This window comes from Manis pentadactyla, chromosome 1 (assembly GCF_030020395.1).
Source record: "Manis pentadactyla isolate mManPen7 chromosome 1, mManPen7.hap1, whole genome shotgun sequence".
In the NCBI taxonomy this organism is placed as follows: Eukaryota; Metazoa; Chordata; class Mammalia; order Pholidota; family Manidae; genus Manis; species Manis pentadactyla.
Genome location: NC_080019.1, coordinates 193,786,685 through 193,806,588, shown reverse-complemented (window position 1 = coordinate 193,806,588; position 19,904 = coordinate 193,786,685). Strand labels below are relative to the sequence as shown.

General features: G+C 51.8%; 2 long non-coding RNA genes across 2 annotated transcripts; one reads left to right on the top strand and one right to left on the bottom strand.

Annotated features, from left to right (window-relative positions):
• Positions 1–7,334: 7,334 nt before the first annotated feature.
• On the bottom strand, positions 7,335–19,565 carry LOC130684323 (uncharacterized). The gene is made up of 3 exons (XR_008998578.1): positions 19,445–19,565; positions 16,605–16,709; positions 7,335–8,543 (listed from the first exon to the last, which is right to left on the bottom strand). It is a non-coding gene; the product is annotated as an uncharacterized LOC130684323 (long non-coding RNA).
• On the top strand, positions 8,464–12,047 carry LOC130684324 (uncharacterized). Its single transcript, XR_008998579.1, has 2 exons — positions 8,464–10,609; positions 11,543–12,047. It is a non-coding gene; the product is annotated as an uncharacterized LOC130684324 (long non-coding RNA).
• Positions 19,566–19,904: the final 339 nt, after the last annotated feature.

Here is a 19,904-nt window from a genome sequence, read left to right as displayed (position 1 = left end):
TATTGCTGCATCTCAGGGAATACTGCCCAAAGAGAGGGAAAGAGATGGGGGAGCAGCAGGTCAGTGGAGCATCAGAAGAGACAACATTTATGAATGAAGTTTGCCATCTTGTATGGGCATGGCTCTTGATGTCTCAAAACATTATAATAGTAACATTAAAGGTCAGTGATCACAGGCCGCAATAATCATGACAAAGCTTGAAATACTGAGAGAATTACCAAAATGCGACACAGAGACATGAAGTGAGCAAACACTGATGGGAAAATGGTGCTGATAGACTTGCTCCACGCAGGGGGGCCATAGACCTTCAATTTGTAAAACATGAAATATCTGTGAAGTGCAATAAAACAAGGTCTGCCTGTATTATCCGAAGATCACAATGAATAAGTTGGACTCTTTGTGAGAGAATGAAATGTATCACAGAACATTACTGCTAGGATGATATTTTCTCATTCTAAAGAATCATGTGCCCATATTAATGTTCCAGTGAATGGATATAATTGACCACAGTAATCCAGGAGGACTTTCATTAATGCCTGCATTTTGCTATTTTCATAATAGACCAAGGATCTACATGCAGACAGCTGGTTTGGGTGGTAGTCCAGGAAGCACAGAGGAGAGAGAACAGGGACTTTCCTCAGAGGGTCCATTCCTCTGGGCTCTGCTGGGAGATGAGGGAGAGTATACTGTAGAACGGCACCAATGAGGCAAGAGGGAACCAGGGGGTTTCTCCACCCTCCTCTCCCAACAGTTGGTCACTCCCAAGACGTCACCTCGCTGGCTGTCAGCCCATCTTTGAGCAGGACAGGCTCACAGCCAAGGCCAGAGAACGTCTCCATCCTCAGCAAAGAGGGGCAGGCAGAACACCAGCGGTGTGCCCCAGAGCTCCCCTGAGCAGCCAGGGCCTCCCAGGTGCACAGCTGGGTGCTGGCAGCCTCCGCCGTGAGGAGTGGCACTGGGCTCTGTCCTCCAAAACTGCACGGCCTTCGTGTGTGTGGGTCTAGAGAACTGGGGTGCTGCCCAGCGGTCCCATCAGAGATGTCAGGAAAGACTCACCTCCCAGGTGCCCTCCTCATCCCCCACCCCCTCATCCCGCCTCCGGTGGCACATGCATGTCACAGGTCCTCTTCTGACCAGCCCCTATGTGGCCCAAGCTACTACCTCCCCTCCCTCTGGACATGAACATTCACCGACCCCACGGTCCACATGGCACATGGCTGCTTCCTGCACCAAATGCTCTACCCTCCAGCCTGGCATCGGGGTGCTCCTTAATTAAGTCCCCAAGTGAATACATGAGGGAGTGGATCAATGCTGTTCCTTTCACACATATTTGGAATCCACCACCTGCCCCCCACCAACACACACACACACACACACACACACACACACACACTCCACCGCCGCTCAACTGCCAACGCTTAGCCTGCATGTCACTTACTCATGGATGCCAGGTGAGGTCCAGGTATAACAGGTGTAACTCCCTCCTCATACCCCTAATCACAACGGAATTAAGCACCTGTAGGATTTCCCACTTGGTTATCATCTGTTTTCTCCATGAGACTATAAATTCCCTGAAGGTCATAACAGCCAGACTCCCCCACCCCGAGTACCAAGCTTGTGGTCAACAAAATATCCAGCGTGTGGTATAAGACTGAGCCAAAATGGGCCTGAGGAGGCAGAGGCCGCTGACCCTGAGCCAGGGAGCCTTCGTCCAACTCTTGTTTGACATGTGGTGTTCAAATGGCCTGAGAACTCAAGAGCGGCTGTCTAGTGGGAAACACTTAAGACGCCTCCACTTGGGAGCAAGAAGGGCAGGAGCCTGGAGGCGTGGCTGCAGGCACTCTAAGGCAGCCAGATGCGGGGACTTGTCTCCTGCTTCATCTCCACGGGCCAGGGAGGGAGGCTTCACCAAGACTCAGCTCAGGCCATGGATGGCAACGCTGAGCCTTAGCTAAGGAGACGGCAGCCCCCTTATCCAGCTGGTGAGAGCGCTCCACCAGACTGAAGCATGCACAGGGAGGGGCCCTCTCGGAGGCCAGAGCCACCTGAAACCAGCAGAGGAGGCCCCGGTGCCTAGGAAATCCGGAGGGCCAGGTGGGTCCCAGAGGCTGGAGCCATGCTGCCCTAGGAAAGCGTGGGGGAACTCAGAATCTCAGGCGGGGGCCGGGAGGGCCATGCTCAGGACAGGTATTGGCGAGTGTGAGAATCCCATGGGAAGAGGCAGGGAGGCCACCCCAGTTCAAGCTGCACTGAGGTCAAGCCTGGCTCACGGGGCCCCCATGGCAACCTGCCCAGGGGTGGGCAACACTGACCCCCTCTGCAAGAATTGGGAACCCCGTGGATAAGCTTTCACAGTCAGGGAAGCAGCTGTGGTAAAGCAGACTTGGGCCCAGCCTCACCGGGGAAGGCAGCGCCCGCCAGAACTGGTCACTCAGGGCCTGTCGCTCAGACTTCCCATTGCCCTGCCCTGGCAGATAGTGACACCCCAGTGTCCGTCCCTGCTGTAACGATCACCACCAATGTAGTGGCTTAAAACACCGCATTTATTGAGATGTATTACTTTAAAGTTCTGGAGGTCAGAAGTTTAAAACCAAAGTGTTGGTGGACTGCGTTCCTTCCAGAAGCTATAGGAGGGAATGTGCTTCCTCGCCTTTTCCAGCGTCTGCTGTCCACCTGCACACCTTGGCTTGCGGCCCGTCTCCAGCTCCCAGCCGGCTGCACAGCGTCCTCTCCTCCCTGATCTCTGCTTCGCTCACCACATCTCCCTGATCTCTTGCCTTCCCCTTTCCCACGTAAGGACCCCTGTGATCACATCTAGGTCCCACCTGGATAATCCGGGAACACCGTCTCCTCTAAAGATCTTTAACTTAATCACTTAATACAAAGGCCCTTTTGCCATGTAAGGGAACATCTTCATGGGTACTGGAGATTGGAACACAGGCCTCTTTTGGGGGGCCATCTTTCTGTCTGCCATAGCCCCTAAGAATGAAAAGGATCATGTCCTTGTTCTCAAGACAGAAGAATAGAGAAAGCAGTGGGGAGCTTGCACCCCGCACCAATCCTGCAGAGCTGAGAGGAGGTGTGGCAGGTGAACCCAAGGGGAGCCGCGTCATCACAGCCAGAGCAGAGCCTCAGGGAGGGAAGGCCAGACCAAAGGGAAGGAAAGGGCAGTGGGTGCGAAGTGTGCGGACCTGGGAGGCGGCTCATAGTTTAGCCAGCGAGTAGCCTAGGTTTTCCAACTTGGGTATAGGCGGGACTTTGGAGACACATTCTGAAAGGTCACATCCACCTCCTGGGCTACCACCCCTCCAATGTCACTGTGAAAGGAGTAGTGTCCCATCTGATGAGGACTTAGAATTTAGAGCCATCATGTCTGTTTCCATTCTCTAAGATCCAGAATATGTGGCAATAGAAAGAATGAGATTCGGGCCAAGGACTGCAGGGACTGACAGGTTTAACCTGTTGGCGTGTGGATTCATGTTCCTAACCCACCATGATGCTGAGAAGTTGCCTCTGTTGTATGCATGTCACCCAGTTATTCAATTGCACAACAGGACCTGGCAGTAACTGCTCACAGACCTGTAATCTGCCTCCAGGGATCCGGGGCCTCTTTTTCCACCATTTCCACCTGGAAGAACCATAGCAACATGACATCATGGCCAACTCTCTCAGATTAAATGACAGCACAAGAATTTAGCCAGTAGGGCCAACATGTTCTAAAACAAACCAGGGGGGGTTGGCTAGCCGTGGTGACAAGTCCAGGAAGCCAGAGGGCTCCAACGTTGGCCTTGATGAGACCTAGACAGGCCACCGGAGCTGGCCCACTTCTGTTTGTTTCTTTTTTCTTTTTGTTGTAACAGCTTTTCTGGACTGTAATTCACATGCCATCTAATTCACCCATTTAAGGTGTAAAATCCAATCATTTTTAGTATATTCACAGAGCTATGTAACCATCGCCACAGTCATTTTTAGAACATTTTCACACACACACACCCAAGAAAGAAACCGTTTAGCTCATTACAAACCCCTCCTCCCAGGCTGGCTCCTCACCCTCAGCCCTGGGTAGCCATGAAGCTATTTTCTGTCTCTGTCTGGACACTTCTCCTAAGTGGCATCTCACAATAGGTGACCTTTTGTGTCTGGCCTGTTCGTCCACACTGTTGCACTTCATTCCTTTCTGTGGCTGAATATTCTTCCGTGTGTGCATCGGATTTGTCTCCCAGTCACCCGCTGATGTCTCCGCCTCTCCACTGCAGAGCCAAGTGCTGCAGCCCCACTTCCGAGTATGCTTTCCCACAAAAGCACAGTGTTTGGCTTCAGGGAAACACTTCAGAACCTCTCTGGGGTGGTGCCGTGAGTGTCCCCCTCCTCTGTCTCCCTAGGCAGTTGCTGCAGGGAGCACCCCAGTTCCCTGTGAAGCTGCCCAATCCTTTCATCTCTTGGAAATCATGAAAGCACTGCCCTCTTAGTGTAAGGTCTGAGGACGTGTGGGGTCCGCCCTGCTGCCTAGAGCCTGTGCATCAGCCCAGTCGTGTGGGAAGCTCTCAGCAAGTCTGCCCTTCCTCGGGGCCTGTGCACAAACTCCGTCTTGGCCCTAAGGACCGTGGGATGAGTCCACCCAGCCTGCCTCACCACCTCCACCCACCCAGGGCCCTGCAGGAGGCTCAAGGGCAGCACAGAGGCTGCATGGGCCTCTAGAGTGACTGTTGAACTTAAACACAATGGTTCGACTGTCCTTGCATCACGCCATGGAAATGCGCCACTCAAGAGCTCTAACATTGTGAACATAAACTCAGGAATCTATAAATTCAAGAATCAGTTTGCATAACCCCTGATCAAAATGTCACCGTTTACGTTTTGGGTGCAATGCCCACAGCTATAAACTTCCTGGAGCAAACCTTTCCCAGCAGAGCACTGCACAATGCTCACTTGAACCAAATCCCACTGAAACCAAGGTTTTACTTCTGTTCTTTCACTGGGAAATCGCTGGGAAATCGGTGAGAATCTTACCTAAAGCTGTGCCATATCCAACCCACAGGGAATGAAACATTGGCAGGTGACAGGGGAGAAGCAACTCACAGTGTGCAAATTACAAACTATGACACACACATGTGCACACATGCAGGTACTTGATGTGGACTTGTCAGTCTGGGCCCTCAAGGGTCTGATCAGTTTATGAAAAAGGAACAGTGGGCGGCAGATTCTGAGCACCATTTAGTGAACTGACCCACCAGGTCACGGCCACGAGGGACATTCTGGCCCTGCAGATGGAACTACGTGGAGGGAGAACCACAGTCACATTAGCAGAGGTTTGGAACTCAGGGGGACACTCAAGAAGGAAACTGAAAAAAACAGGGCTATTCAAACGAGCTGGCCGCCACACCAGACAGAAGCGTAAGCTGGGGGAGGCCCCGGAGGAAGCAGGGCCTGCGTTCAGGGAATGAGAGGCATCCATGGGGCAGAGAGGCGCAGGAAGGGGAAAGCTGAGGACCGCGAGCGTCTCCCCCGGGGGAGCAGGGACGGCATCGAAGTGAGCGGGCAAGGGCGGCCTTCATCAGCGGGGACCTGGGGGCAGAAACAGGCAGGACCCACTGAAGAGAAACAGGGCTGCAAGGAGTGCGGGGAGCCTAGGAAAAGAAAGCAAGATGACGGCAGGAGGGAGCCTGGGGAGCTTCCCCACCGGCAGCGAGGCAGCAGTGGGCGCAGGCCCATCGGCGTGACTCTGCGCACCCACCTTGGCTCGATTCTGGTCTCCGCGATAAGGGTGTGAGTGGCTCCCGTCTTCCCTGGGGGACTGGTGAGGACCCCGAGCACATAGCAGGGACTTGCCTGAGGCTGCGTGCAGTGAAGACCCTAGATCAGTTCAGGTCTCCTGGCTGCAGACCCCGGCCACCTGACCCTGGCAGTGCCCTGTACTGCTGACGGGCAAGGGCCCGCAGCCCTGGGGATACCGGGAGCCGCAGAGCACCATGAAGACTGGTCTAGTGTGTGCCTGGGCAGGTCTGGGGAAAGCTCCCCTGCCAGGATGGGGCTGAGAACTACTGCTGGGGTCCCCTCCCCAAAGACAGGGAGGTTCTGGGCACCATCCTTGTTCTAGAAAAAGCTCAGCAGGCCCATGACCAGCTATGCATAAAATTTTTTAAATATTTAAACTCTGAAAACTGGTAACAACTGGTCACTCATGGGACTATGTTTTCAAATAAGCTTTGAACCAAAGGCCCAGGTGGCACGTTGGAATCAGGGTAAGGTCAGCACACAGGACGGAGAAAGGCCAGGGGAAGGGAGGCCCAGCCCAGGTGCCCCCCTGGAGACAGAAGGCCGGTCCAGAGCGAACCCCTCCCACAAAGGCACAGCACCGGCCTATCAGGTTATGCCAGTCCTAGAATGGCTGAGGGCCAGAGTTCTCGCCACATCAGCGCAGGGCGAGCTGTGGGGTCTAATTTGTGCTGGCCTGGATGAGAGGCCAGAGATGGAGCCAGCCCCCGCAACCCCTCACCTCTGTGTTGAGCCTCAACCAGGACAGTGGCCTCCAAAGGGAAGTCCGAGGCCAGGGCTGCCTCCCAGGACCTTACCTCTAAATCATCATCCACCCCTCTACCCCTACCCCCACCCCACCCCCGTGTGGGTATGGCTGACCAGAGCAGCCTCTGGAGACCCCTGGATTAGTCCTTGAGCATCTGTAAGAACTTTAACCCTAAGAGAGGGGGAGGGAGCGTGTCTTTAGGTATGAAAGTCCAGCTGCGTCTACTGAGACTGCTATTTTGAAATAGGTCATCCTGTTCACCCACAAACACCTCAGTCAATCAGTAACAGGTGACTGAGTGTGACTGGCTCGCAGCTCTGGCCCCGCCCCTGTGGCCTAGGAGCACTCCTATTGTGACAGGGCCAGATTTCCCATTTGTACCCGCACTTAGCCTCTGCACCACAGCCACAGGGAACCTCGCTGCTGACCCTCCAGGATGCCTCTGGGGTCTGTTTGACCCCTCACCCGCGACCTCCAACGAGGCTTGCATCTGCCTGGGGACAGGAGTCAGCACTGAAGGCCCTGGACCTTGGGCCCCTGTCTAGGTGAGCCCGTTCTCACCCTTCCACCACCCCACTTATTTTTCTGATCCGCCAAGCTCCAACGGACTTCCAAAATCACTCATCTACAGAGAAAACACATGGAAATGCTAACATGGATAAAGATGGAGCAAAAGCCAAGAACAGGAAACACAAAGGAAAGGAAAAGACGTTCACTGTTCCCTCCGCAGCTTGCCCTGCTGCTCTGCCCGCACGCCTTGTGTCCTAAGGGTGGCAAGTGGCAGGGCTTTGGGGCTGCTGATAAAGGAGTGTATTCAGGGCTTTCCTTTCCATCAGGGCCAAGAGAAAGTGAAGTTGTAAATGTGGGAACAAGAAGGGCACCCCATTTATCTGAGTTCTCAGATCCCACAGGGCTAGCAGAAAAGGAGGTATTCTGCTCACCAAGTGTCTGCTCATGTACTTTTTTAAACCTCTTTATACTAAAATGTATTTTTTTAAACCTCTTTGTACTAAAATGTCTTCATTTGATCTTGATCCATGGAAAATGTTAGGATTAGATTCAGCTGAATACAGCAAAAATCTGACTACAGTGGTTTAAACACAGGAAGATTTAATTCTGAAAGCAAGCATTTCCAGGCAGAAACGGCAACTTCATGAAGTCATCAGACCCCAGGCTTCTTCTGTTTTTCTCTTCTGCCACATGTGGCTTCTAAGAGTCAACTCAAGAAACAATATGGCTGCTGCAACTCCAGCTGTGACATCCACATTCCAGGCAACAGAAAGAAGCAGCAGGGGGATGTGAGATAGGCAGCCCCTCCCTTTAAAGGAGACTTCCCAGAATTTGGCAGAATACCACATGAGGGCCAAGAGGGCCCAGAGGCTGGAAAAGACAGTCCCTGAGATGGGCAATCTCCACCCCAAATAAAATTGGACTTCTATTACTCAGAAGGAAGGGGAGGGTGGGGATTGTGGTGTGCACCTGCAATCTCTCACAAGTACTCACTATCCTAATGAGAAAACAGTTGTCATGATATACCCTCCTCTGTCTCCCAAGTAAATGTGAAGAGTCAGAGCTGTAGCTGCCGGCAAGAGCAGTTTCCAAGGTGTCTGAGGAGGCTGATGAAGGCAAGTGCAGTGGGGGGAGCACTTGCCTGTATTTGTGGTGCAGTTTCTGCACCCTCAGCCCCGTCTGCTAACCAATCAGTAGTGAGCAGATATTTACCAGCACTTACTTTGTGCATGCAACCCTGAGCTTGAAGCTTGCAGCATTTGTAGGACTCGTACTTGAAGTCAAATGCTGCTTCTGACTGCTTTGCCACCTCCCCCACCCCTGAATTAATCTGCTCAGGCTCACAATAAAATACTGCTGAGTGGCTTCAACAACATCGTTTTTTCTCACAGTTCTGGAGGCTGGAAGCCCAAGATCAAGGTGTCGCCAGGGGTGGTTCCCTCTGAGGCCTCTCTCCTTGACCTGTGTCCTCACGCAGTCTTCTCTCTGTGTGAGTCTGGGTCTTCACATCCTTTAGGACATCAGTCAGACTGGATTAAGTCCCACCCTAATGACCTCATTCTAATTTAATCACCCGCTTAAAGACTGTATCTCCAAATAAGTTGGCATTCTGAGGTGCTGGGGGTAAAGGTTTCAACACAGAAGTTGGGAGGGGGAATGTAATCCAAAGCCTTGACTGTTGTCACCATTCTCAATGTATGACCATGCTAATAACTTAATGGAACTACATATGCTTCAGTATTTCTGAAAATCATTTCCTATAATCCTCTCTACTTCACCAGAGCACAGGAATATTCATATCTGCATCAAATGACTGGTTCCCAGAAGTTGTAATAAATGGAGCTTCAGTGCCTCAAAAGATGAAGGCATTCCACTCCCAGGCTTTGGGGGCTTCTGGAAAAACAAATGGAGTAATTTTAGGGAATCTGTCATTTTCTGGTTGAGCGTTTTCCTAAATAAGCATGGGGGCTCCCATTTTGGACCATCTATCCTAAAATAAGTCTACCACTGATGTTGAGCTTCCTCTTGAGCTTTCCGATCTGCCACAGCCAGGGCTGCTCAGTCAGCTCCATCGTCTCGGCTTCCTTATGGAAAGCCAGCCAGTAGGCGGACCTCCAAATCCACGGAATGCTGACATGGCTCACCTGGCGGGCCCTGAAGACCTGAAGTCGAAGGCTGGCATCATAGAATCATGCCAGCATTCCACACATGGCAAATATCGGGAAGGAAATGGACAGAAGCCACAATGTAGGGTAAAGGAGAATGTTCCACACTCCACAACTTAGGGGCCAGGTGGCACCAAGACCAGCATCAGCCAAGACATCCAGAGCTGGGGAAATGCCAGGTCAGCCCACTCCTGGAGGCCTGGCATGGCGGCCTCTTACCTCCGAGCTCACCTTCCCCTGAAGGCCCGGCCCAACCTGCCACTGTCTCATCACAGGACAGAAGCTTAGGGACAGGCAGCAGGCTCTTTCCAGCCTTTCCTTCCCTTGGAGCAAAGAGCCCTGGAGTCAGAGGTGTGATTCTGACTCTGTCGCTTCCCCGCCTGGTCCCGTGACTTTCTTGGGAACCAAGGGGAACTGATTTACTGACCAGCCTAGTGGGGTGCGACTGTGCCCTTCTAACCAGGAGGCCCATGCCTGCCGTGTGCCAGCCTGGCCCACAGGGAAGGCTGGTCACGTGCTCTGGCCCTGGTTTAGCCAAAGACAGCTCAGTGCTCCCACCTTCCTCAGCCTCTGCACGACACGCAGCAAAGCATGAGCTGTGATGGAGTACCAGGGAGAGGGTGCCCTTCTTCCTCTTCTCAAAATATGTGTACACTTACGTATGCTTTTTAATGTCTCAGTTTGGGAGAGACCAAGAAATGCATGTGTCCTGTACTCTCCAACTGATCAAAGAACAGCTTGACCTGAGAAATGGAAATTTTAAGGCGCTTACAGGGCCTGGAAAGAAATGCAGAAGCCAATTTGAGTGCAGAATCAAAATACCATCTGGGTTTTGGTGACAATGAGTAACACTGCTGGCTCTTTTCTGAGAGCAATTACATGAAAAAGGATTTTTTTGTAAGCCTCCACTGCTAAAATCGTAAAGATGTTTAATGATGAATAGACACAAAAATGATCCCAGCAGCTATCTGTGCACACCCGGTACACAGGATGTCCATCAGGCCTGGAAGCAGGGCTTGATTATACAGTATGTCACCAAGGCCATCTCAACCTGGAGAAGTGCAGAAAATCTCATCTGTGTGTCCAGAGTTTATGGTCACCTCACATACCCAGTAATGGAGGCAGTGGGAGGAAGGCCATGGCCACATGCCATAGGCACGTACTCAAAATACTTGAACTCTTAACTCAAACCCTCATGGGCAATGGGGGTGCCTGTGTCTCTCGGGCCCCATGTCTTAGGCTTCATGGAAGACTCCTTTTTCTCCTTAAACCAGGCCAACTATAATTTGCTCCCCACAAAGTGTCTCAGCCTGAAGACCAGACAGCCCGGGTCCTCAGGCCATCCACCTCTGCCAGTTCTGGGGTCTCAGCTGCTCAGATCCATTCCTAGGCCAGCTCTGCAGGAACAAAGGTTTCTCTTTTCAAAGCTAAAGACACATCCCCTGGAGAGGCCACCACCCACTGGGCTACCCATTGTTAATACTGGAGACTGGAGGTTGGGTAGGGCATGGAGATCTCTGCCTCAGGTATGCAGGAAGCCCAGGACCTTTCTGCATGTGTGGCTATTAACAGTAAGAGCCCACAGTTGGTTGGTCGGTCGCTAAGCCCTTATATGTGCCAAGCTCAGGCCTAAGTGCTTTCTCTGTTGTTTCACTCAAAAATAATCACTCAACAGTTAGACTCTTTCCCACATGTAAAGCCACAAATCCTTGACCTTCATATACTACCTGGACACCAGCCTGCTCTCTGTGCCACATCCCCACCCATACACACATTCCTGCTATCCTAACTCCTTTCCCAGAATTCTTGAAGCAATGTAATCAGGCTGTCAACTATACGGCTTCCCCAAAACAAGTCTCAAGGTCACCAGTGACGACCCTGTTGCTCAACACCGCTCTCAATTCTCAGTCTTCCTCTTCCTTGACTCTGGAGCATTTAGACGCTGCGGATCACTCCCACCTTCTAGAACACTTGTTTACTGAGCACTCCTGGCCTGTATATGGATATGCCTTTGTGTGGATGATAAACTGCTGCTCTGGGCAGATGCAGCTCTGTGAGCATCCACCATGAGCAGAGCGAAGGCCGTCCCCTTTGCCTGGAGTTTATATAGGGCAGTCCTGCAGAGCCCCAGGCTGAGGGTGCACCTGATAGTGAGAAGTCAGAGGCACAGGACAGGAAGTGCGGCAGGCCCAGAAAGGGGAGGGAGGGCAGGACAAGGTTCCCAGAGGGAAGGATCAGAATGGAAGAGTAGAGGGGCATGTCCTCCATGGGGCTAGGGACTTTCCACTGATCTCTCCCCAAGAATCCCACTGGTGCTTATGGGAGAGCATATTCTTATTTTTAGGAAACACACTGAAGGATTTTGGAGGAAGTTTCATGATGTATGCAATCTGCTTTCAAATGACTCGGACCCACACTGATGCAGACATGCACAGAAGAGACAAATGTCAGATGGAGCAAACCTGAGATGGGTGGGCTGGGGTCAAAGGTACATGAGTATTCTTTGTACTCTTCCTGTATTGCAGCTTTCCTGTAAGTTTCAAGTGACTTCCATTTAAAATGCTCTTTTAAAAAAGAAGCTAAAGCACTAAATTATGTTTTCTACCTTTATCTTGCATCTACCTACCACTTCAGCATTTTATTAAAAACAAAAAATAAAAAAAAGGGAGAAATGTGGGATTCACATATAAATCAAGTATAAAAATCAAATGAATAATCATATCTGACTTGATTGTTTATAGTTCATGATGTGTGATCAAAACCGAAAGTTTCTGTGATATGACTGCCCTTGCACCGTTCACCATGTAAGAACTTATTCACTATGTAAGAACTTGTTCACTATGTAAGAACTGGTTCGTTATGCTTCAGAAGATTGGAGACTGTTGAGAATTAGGCTTGGGGTTGATTAATGATTGTGCATTGAGTCCCCTATACAGAATTTTATTGCTGTTAACAACCATTTGATCAATAAATATGAGAAATGCCCTCTCAAAAAAAAAAAAGAAGCTAAAGGCAACACTATGGAGACGGTACAAAGATCAGTGGATGCCAGGGACTGAGGAGGCAGAGGGTGAACAGGAGGAGCAGAGGGTTTGAGGGCAGTGAAACTTCCCTGTACGGTGTGGAATGTTGATCCTATGATGGTGGATACCTATGACCACACATCTGCCCAAACTCACGACGTGCAGCCCCCAGGGAGCCCCTAAAGGAGAGCATTGACCCTGGGCAGCAGTGTTGGTGCAGGTCTATCGGTCAAGGCGAGGCCCCACCCTGGTGGGGGTGTTGACAATGGGAGAGGCTGTGCAGGACAGAGCTGGTATACAGTTATTTTCTGTACTTGCCCTCAATTTTGCTGTGAACTTAAAACTGTCCTAAAAAATGTCAGTGTTGAAAATAAAAACAGGAGCAGCAGCTGAGCCTGTATGATGCCAAGTTAACCTGAGGCACCTACAGTCATGAAACCCCAACGGGCAGCGGTCCAGGGCCTTGTTCTCTCCACAACCTGCACCCGACCAGCTCCTCGGAGGCCCAGGTGCCCTGACACTTCATTTAAGCACCTGCCCCAGCATGGGGGCCTCAGGGTGGAGCCCTGGCATACGGGGACGCTGTGATGTGACCAGGAGGCAGAGGTCGGAGTGAGGCAGCCACAAGCCAAGGAGTGCTGGCACCCACAAAGCTGGGAGAGGCAGGAAGGACCCCACCCGAGCGCCTTCCGAGGGGACACAGCCCGGAGACACCCTGACTGTGGGCTTCTGGCCCGCAGACTGAGAGAGGATAAAGTTCTATAGTTTAAGCCTACAGCGGTACCACAGAAGCGAGTACAGGCAGGCAGAGAACAAGCACATGCCCTCAGAGTAATGAGCTTGCCAGGAACCTAGATTCTGAAACATGCCATCCTTCACACCTAACTGGTACTCTTGGGGTGCTCACACCTGCTGGGCACCCAGCCACTGTCTGATAGCTTAGGCTCGGGTAATGCCATCCTTCAACAGCCTGAGGGGAGACCAAGGCATAGAGAAGTTAAGTAACTCATTCGTGGACACACAGCTCAACCCTGGCAGGACCCAAATGTGCCTAGACTTGAACCCAGAGCCCCTGTCCCAAGTACTGACACTGCCTGTATTTGTTTCCTATGGCTGCTGTAACGAATGACCACATATGGGGGGCGAGGTGGACTCAGTTCTGGAGGTCAGAACCCCAAAATCGAGGTGTCGGGAGGGCCAAGCTCCCTCTGAAGACTCTAGGGAAGGATCCGTCTGTGCCTCTCCCAGTTTCTCGTGGCAGCTGGCAATCCCCGGCTTTCCTTGGCTGCAGCTGCCTCCTTCCAGTCTCTGCCTCTGTCCCCACTGGGCATCTCCCAGCACAAACGTGTGTCCAAATCTCTCTCTCCTTATAAAGACACCAGTCCTTGGATCTGGGCCCACTCTGTCTAGTCTGACCTCACCTTAACTAGATTCCATATGCAAAGACCCAATTTCCAAATAAGGCCCCACTCACAGGTTCGGGGAGTCAGGAAGTGGACAGATTTGGGGACACAATTCAACCCACAGTAAGACTGCACACCTGCCTCTCAGGTGCTTCAGGCAGGCAGCAGAGCAGTGCCCCAGGCCTCCCTGAGGGCCATGCCCGGCTGACTTCCAGACAGAAAGCCACCTGAATGCAGGTGCAGTGGGAACAGAGGGCTCTGGCGACCCCCAGTCTCTGGGAAAGCAGGCCGCATGCCCCTGCACCACCCGGGGTGCGGCCTTGTCCGCCCCTTCAGCTGAGCCTCTGGATCTACACACATCCTCTCCGCAGCCGTGGTTTCCTTCCCAGGCTCCAGGGTTACTCCTGATGAGACCGTTGGCCACCTAGCATGATGCGAGGACTTGAAGGGGAGACATGGGGAGACGTGAATTCGCTCACTGGCAGCTACTCAGTAAGCACCTACTGTGTGCAAGTCATGGCCCAGAGCCACACAAACCTCCAGATCAGCCCTGACAGTACCATCAGCCACCCTGCTCTCTCTCTGCTTCTGCCAATCCCTTCCTTTTCCCAGCCCAGCTTCCTGCAGCTTCCTGCCCCCACCCATGCCTACTCCAGGCCTGCCTGCTCTCAGCCACCCTGTGCAAGGGGCAGACTGCCGGTCCACTTTACACCTCTGACCATGAGGCCCACGCCTGCCTTGCTCTGCCTGCAGCCATCATAGCCTGCATTGGTCACCTTGCTGAATCCAAACCCCATCCTGCCCCCAACATCAACCCGAGTGCACCCCGCTCCAGCTTCCTCCCTGCCCTCACCTCCCACTCTCCTCCTCCTCCATCCCTCATCTAGTCACTGTGGGCATGAAGCCCCTCTCCATGCCAGGCACAATGCTAAACCCTGGGGCTGCATGTGGGAGCCCCACCTGTCCACCTCAGCCCTCACCACTGTTGGGCTCCAGCTGGGTCCCAAAGCCCCCAGTTCCAGAGTGTACCCTGGCCCCTGTGTCCCCACAAAGGTCCCTATAGAGTGCCCCACAGCCCCACAGTGCTCCCTAGTGCCAGCACAGTATACCCCACAGAGCTCCTCACAGCTCCATAGTGCTCCCCACAGCCAGCACGGTGCACCTGACAGAGCTCCACAGACAGCACAGAATTACGGTCCCCCAGAGCTCCCCACGGCCCCACCATACTCCCCACAGCCAGCACAGTAGGCCTCCGCCACCCGGCACATGTTCTTAGATGCTCGTGGAATACCTGAGTCAAGTCACTGAACAGTCAGGAGGAGCCAAACATCACCTGTGCTTCTAACCCTGCTACAACCGGCCATCTGGTCCCACCTCCTGGTGGGGGAGGACGTGCAGTCATCAGTTACTGTGAGTGCCCCGGAGAAGGGAAGGTGACTTAGAAGGGAGCCCAGAGAGTCTCTTCTGCTCTACAAAAGGTAAATCCCTTCTGACCCACAAATACCAATGGAGCCCTGCCCTGGGGCCAGGCTCCCACCTGCCCAGCACCCCCACACTGAGACATGAGACAAACCAGGGGGCATGGGCTGTGGCCTTGCAGCACTCACTGGCCCAGCGTGGCGACAGCCGTGGGTGCCCACAGCCCAGCACCGCCTTCAGGAGAGGCTGATCGAGGACCCAGGTGTTGCACCATGGGAGGATCAGAGAAGCAATACCCAACCTGGCCTTTGAAAGGTGGACTAGGGTTTTGCAGCTAGCCTGCCCTGGAGGAAGACGATACTGTGGAGATCAGCAATGCCCCCATTTGTGGACAAGAAAACTGCAGGTTACAGAGGTTGTAACTTGCCCGCAGCCATCCAGTTATTAGGTCCAAGAGCTGGCACTTGAACCCAGGACTGATAACCTCACTATCATGCTCTCAGCATCAAGTATCTGCCTCTCAGTGCCCATCTTTATAAAGCGAGAAAAATGGACACCATGTGTATTGTAGTGGCTTCGTCTCAGCTGCACAGGCCATGGTTAGCAACACCACTACAGCTCATGTTTTCATGCCCTCTAACAATAGCACTGCCATTTTTCATCTTTCTTAATTTCAGAATTAAACCCTGCTTTCTCAGCCATCGAGGGAAGCTTGTTTATTGTATGATTGTTATCAAGCCTCAGACTTGACCGCCTTTCAGTTTCAATTAACATTCTCCACAATAGCTCAGCTTTGCTATGACATTTTGTTTCTATAGCATATTTGGTGATGAGACACTGGTATGAGTTTTGCTCATTGCCTCTTCATATTTTTGTACATATGTGGATAAAATGAAGGATTCTCACCTGGCTCTGGTTGGCTAGCTCACTACACGTGTGGGCAATACGTTGTTACTGACTCCATATAAAGAGCTCTACCCAGTGCTCTGGGTGACATGGTGGCACGGCTGCAAGGCCGCAAGACTGCAGAGCAGAGGCTGGAGTGGTGGCAGCGCCAAGGACAGAGGCCCAGAGGACGGCTGTGCGGGCAGAGAGGCCCAGAGGAGAGGCAGAGACCAGCTTGCTGCATGCAGACTCTCTCTGAGCGAATGGGATTTTAGTGATTGACCTGCCACCATGGAAATAAAGTTGGGTATAACCCTTTCACCCCAAGAATGTTCTACTGTCATTTCTTTGGTCACATTGAATCCATAGTGAACTTGCCTGGGGCTGAAACCCATTGGCAAGACAACATATTTGGCCTCATTTCAAACATCATCTGAGCAATGCTATCCTCGCGATTAGCTTATACCTGCTGAAACAAGTGACAGTTCTTACTAAATCATAATTGTCTCGATGGCCGTGTAGATTTTTTGCACCTAAGCCCAGGAGAGACCAACAATAGACAACAAAAGCAGTGAGGCCCTCTTCTTGCAGCACCAGGAGAGGATTTTAGTTTTAACACAGAATTCTGATGAACTAAGCTAACTTCCAGACCCAGGAGAAAGAGCTCAGTGCTTACCTGTAGAGTAATTATTAGGCTGCTGACAATAGTGGTAATAATATCTTGACAGCCATGCCATCATGATTAAATCAATCACTTCAGTCTGCAAGGAGACACCCAAATCTGAAAAGGAAATCACATTTCAGAGGCATTGCCCAAACATTTTTTTCACCCTTACCTTCCTATCGCATACTCCAACACTGGATTTTCTAAATTTAATTTTTTTGTAAGTCAAAAATCTGGGGAATATTTCCAAGCCTTATTTGAAAATTCCAGACTTATGATAGTCAGCAATATGTCAAATGAATTATATAGGCAGACTTGGGGAAATCTCAGATGACATCATGTAGTTCTTGGTCACTGGTCATCACCCCCTATCAGTTTTCAAAGTTTTGGAATTTCGACATAATTTGCCTACCTTAGAAAGCCTAAAAGGAGCAGGGTATCTATTTAGAAGTAGTAATTTTGCAGATATCAGGGAACCAGTCAGTGTACCAAATCAACTGAGTCACATTTAAAGGAGTTTGGGGGTGGCTGGAGACGGCTGCTCTCTCATGGAGATGACAGTTGAAACCATTTGACCTGGTTTAATGAGAGTGCTTCCTAAGCAAACCTTAAGTTCTTTAATGTTTTATCAGGTCTAGCTCTAAAATCGGCATTTTAACATAAATTTTGGGCCAAATGTTTATTGTTTAAATGTGCCAGATTTATAGCATAAAATACACTAAATATCAAAATGGATATTGGGGGTGTTTAAGTGCAGAAAGTACTTTTAAAGTCAATTTACATGCATGTTCATATTTGTCTTCACAAGATGGCTCATGTTCAAGATGAAGGTCAACAAGGCTGACTCTTACTAAACTCTAAAGTCTCCAAGATTTAGAAAAAAAGGAAGGAAACAAAAAAACAGTCACATCTTTGGTCTTTTAAAAATAGCTCCTGGGTCAGATACGTTTAGTTGGCATTTTTTACCATCTATTCATTCTGTGCTCAGAATCACATGAACTTGATGTTCACACTGAACAAATGTGCTCAGTTGTTTGCAAGTGTCCTTTTAAGAGAGAGGCAGAGGGAGAGTTGACACACAGAAGGCAGCCATGTGGCCACTGCAGCAGCAGAGGCCGGAATGCGTGGCACTCCCACTAGAGGTCCCGCACAGTTCTCAGCTCTAGGTAGGCAGAGGTGAGGCCCACGGCAGGGAAGGGGTCCTGGCAGGAAAGCACAACAGCACGTGCACAGTGTGTACAAGCTCCACCAAACCCAGGCAGAGGCTGAGCAGGTGACAGGGAGGGAGGTGGAATCCTGGAGGCAGTAGCGAAAGCCGACAAGGTGGGATTACCCAAGTAAAACCCTGCGTGCAGAGAGGGGAGGTGGGATAGCTCTGGGGAGGAGACAACGCACAAGATGCCCAGAGCATGGCTCGTTGAGGTGCGTGCGCCTGCGTGGGTGTTGGCGGACAGGCAAGATTAGAGGCTGGCCAAGTCCTTGTCCAGTGGGTCCCATTATGGACTTTGAATGTTATCCTTCGAGCAACTGAGAGGCATCAAAAACTTAAGTAAGGGAGTGGCATGACACATTTTGCTCTTGAAAAAGATCACTTTGCAAGTGAGTGGATTAAAAGGGAAACACCTGGAGGCTAGGAGAGCCATCTGGGAGCTACTGGGCCGAAAGTGGTTCCAGCATCAGAGAAAACATTCAGGGGGCTGATGGACCTAAGACAGTGACAGGCTGACCACTGGAGATGAGGGAGGGGCAGCGAGGGTGCCCAAGTTCCTGGCCCAGACAGCTGGGCTAGTGTGCCGGGGTGGGTGGATTGTGCTGGGCAGGGAGGCTCAGAACCAGAGGCCAGGTAAGAGAAGGAAATTCAGGGCGCGAGTGAGGTATCACCGAGGCAAGCAGGGTTGAGGAAGGAGTTGATAAAGGGTCACAACTGAAAGACTGAGAGTCTCTGCTGGATCTGGCCGGCAGGTCCGTTTCAGTTACGTGACGAGAGCCTGATTACACGGCTTCAAGTGGCAACACCAACTGGTGCCTTCCGCAGGCAGCTAGACTGGGGATAACAATGCGCGCTCACCCACCCTAACCACAGGGGCCCCTGCAACTCAAGGCCCTTAAAAGATGTAAATCCCTGCGGCATGCTGCCTTCTTTTAAGCACAGGGCCACTTTTTGCTCTACCACCATTCAGTTCAAAATATAAGAATGCTTTTTGATGTTTTTAAATACCTATAGGAAAAAAAATTTTGGCTCAAGATTCTTCTTTTGAGATTAAGAGTCCTATTAAAATTGGTGATTGAGAGTCCTCTTAAAAAACAGCCAACACGTTTTTAATTTTTATCAATCGAATGCAGTATTTCTTATACATACGCCTCAAACATTCCGTAAATTATTTTACCCAGGGTTCATGTGCATAAATTCGACTTTTAAAAATTACACTTATTTGAAAAGACATCTTTGAAGTATTAAACACGATTTTAAAAATCCAGAAACTTAGTTGTCCTAAAATTATCGTTTATGAAGGCCATCTCCTCCCACTCCCATCTGATCTGTTCTGGCTCTGGGGAGACCCACATGTTCCGTTTAGCTCGTCTAACAAACCCTTTCTTTAGACGTTGGCATTCCTGTTACACTAATATTCTGGTTTTGATTCAAAGTGAGCGTTGCAATTAATGAACTTGTATTCGTTCAAGAAAACGAACAGCCTAAGAAGTACAGGAGAACTGGCATTAGAGAAAGTGGCCGTTTAGCCTGTGCTGCTAAAGGGACGGTGTTTGTGAACACGCGGCGGACGAGTCGAGGACCGGGCGGCCGTCATGACCTGCTCACCGGAACCACCCCGGGCCTGTCTCCTCCAGCTCACTCGCAAGCGGGGTGCCGGGGCCACCTCCCGGGGAGGCAATGTTAATGCTCCGGGCCACTTCGCTGAGCCGAACCGTCCCGACGCGAGCCTCCAGCGCCGAGCACCACGGGCGCCGCCGCCCCCGGCCCCGCGCGCTACCGTCGGGGAGAGCCGCCCTCAGGGCTGTGCGGAGGCCGAACCGTGCGGCAGCCACACCGGGACGCGTGTCCTCGCGGAGGCCCTGGCGCCGGGTTCCCGCCTCCCTCGGGGCCGCCCGCGGGACGCGGGGTGCGGGCAGGGGAGGAGGCGGCGCCGGGAGGACGCGGCAGACGCGCGGAAAGGGTGCAGGGAGGAAGCGTGGGGGACGAGCGGCGCCAGGCCGCCGGAAGACTGGTGCGGGCAGACGCGCGCCGACCCGCGGAAGGCGGACGCGGCGGCGGCAGCGCTCCCGTCAGACCCGCCCTCGCCCGGCCCCCGGCGC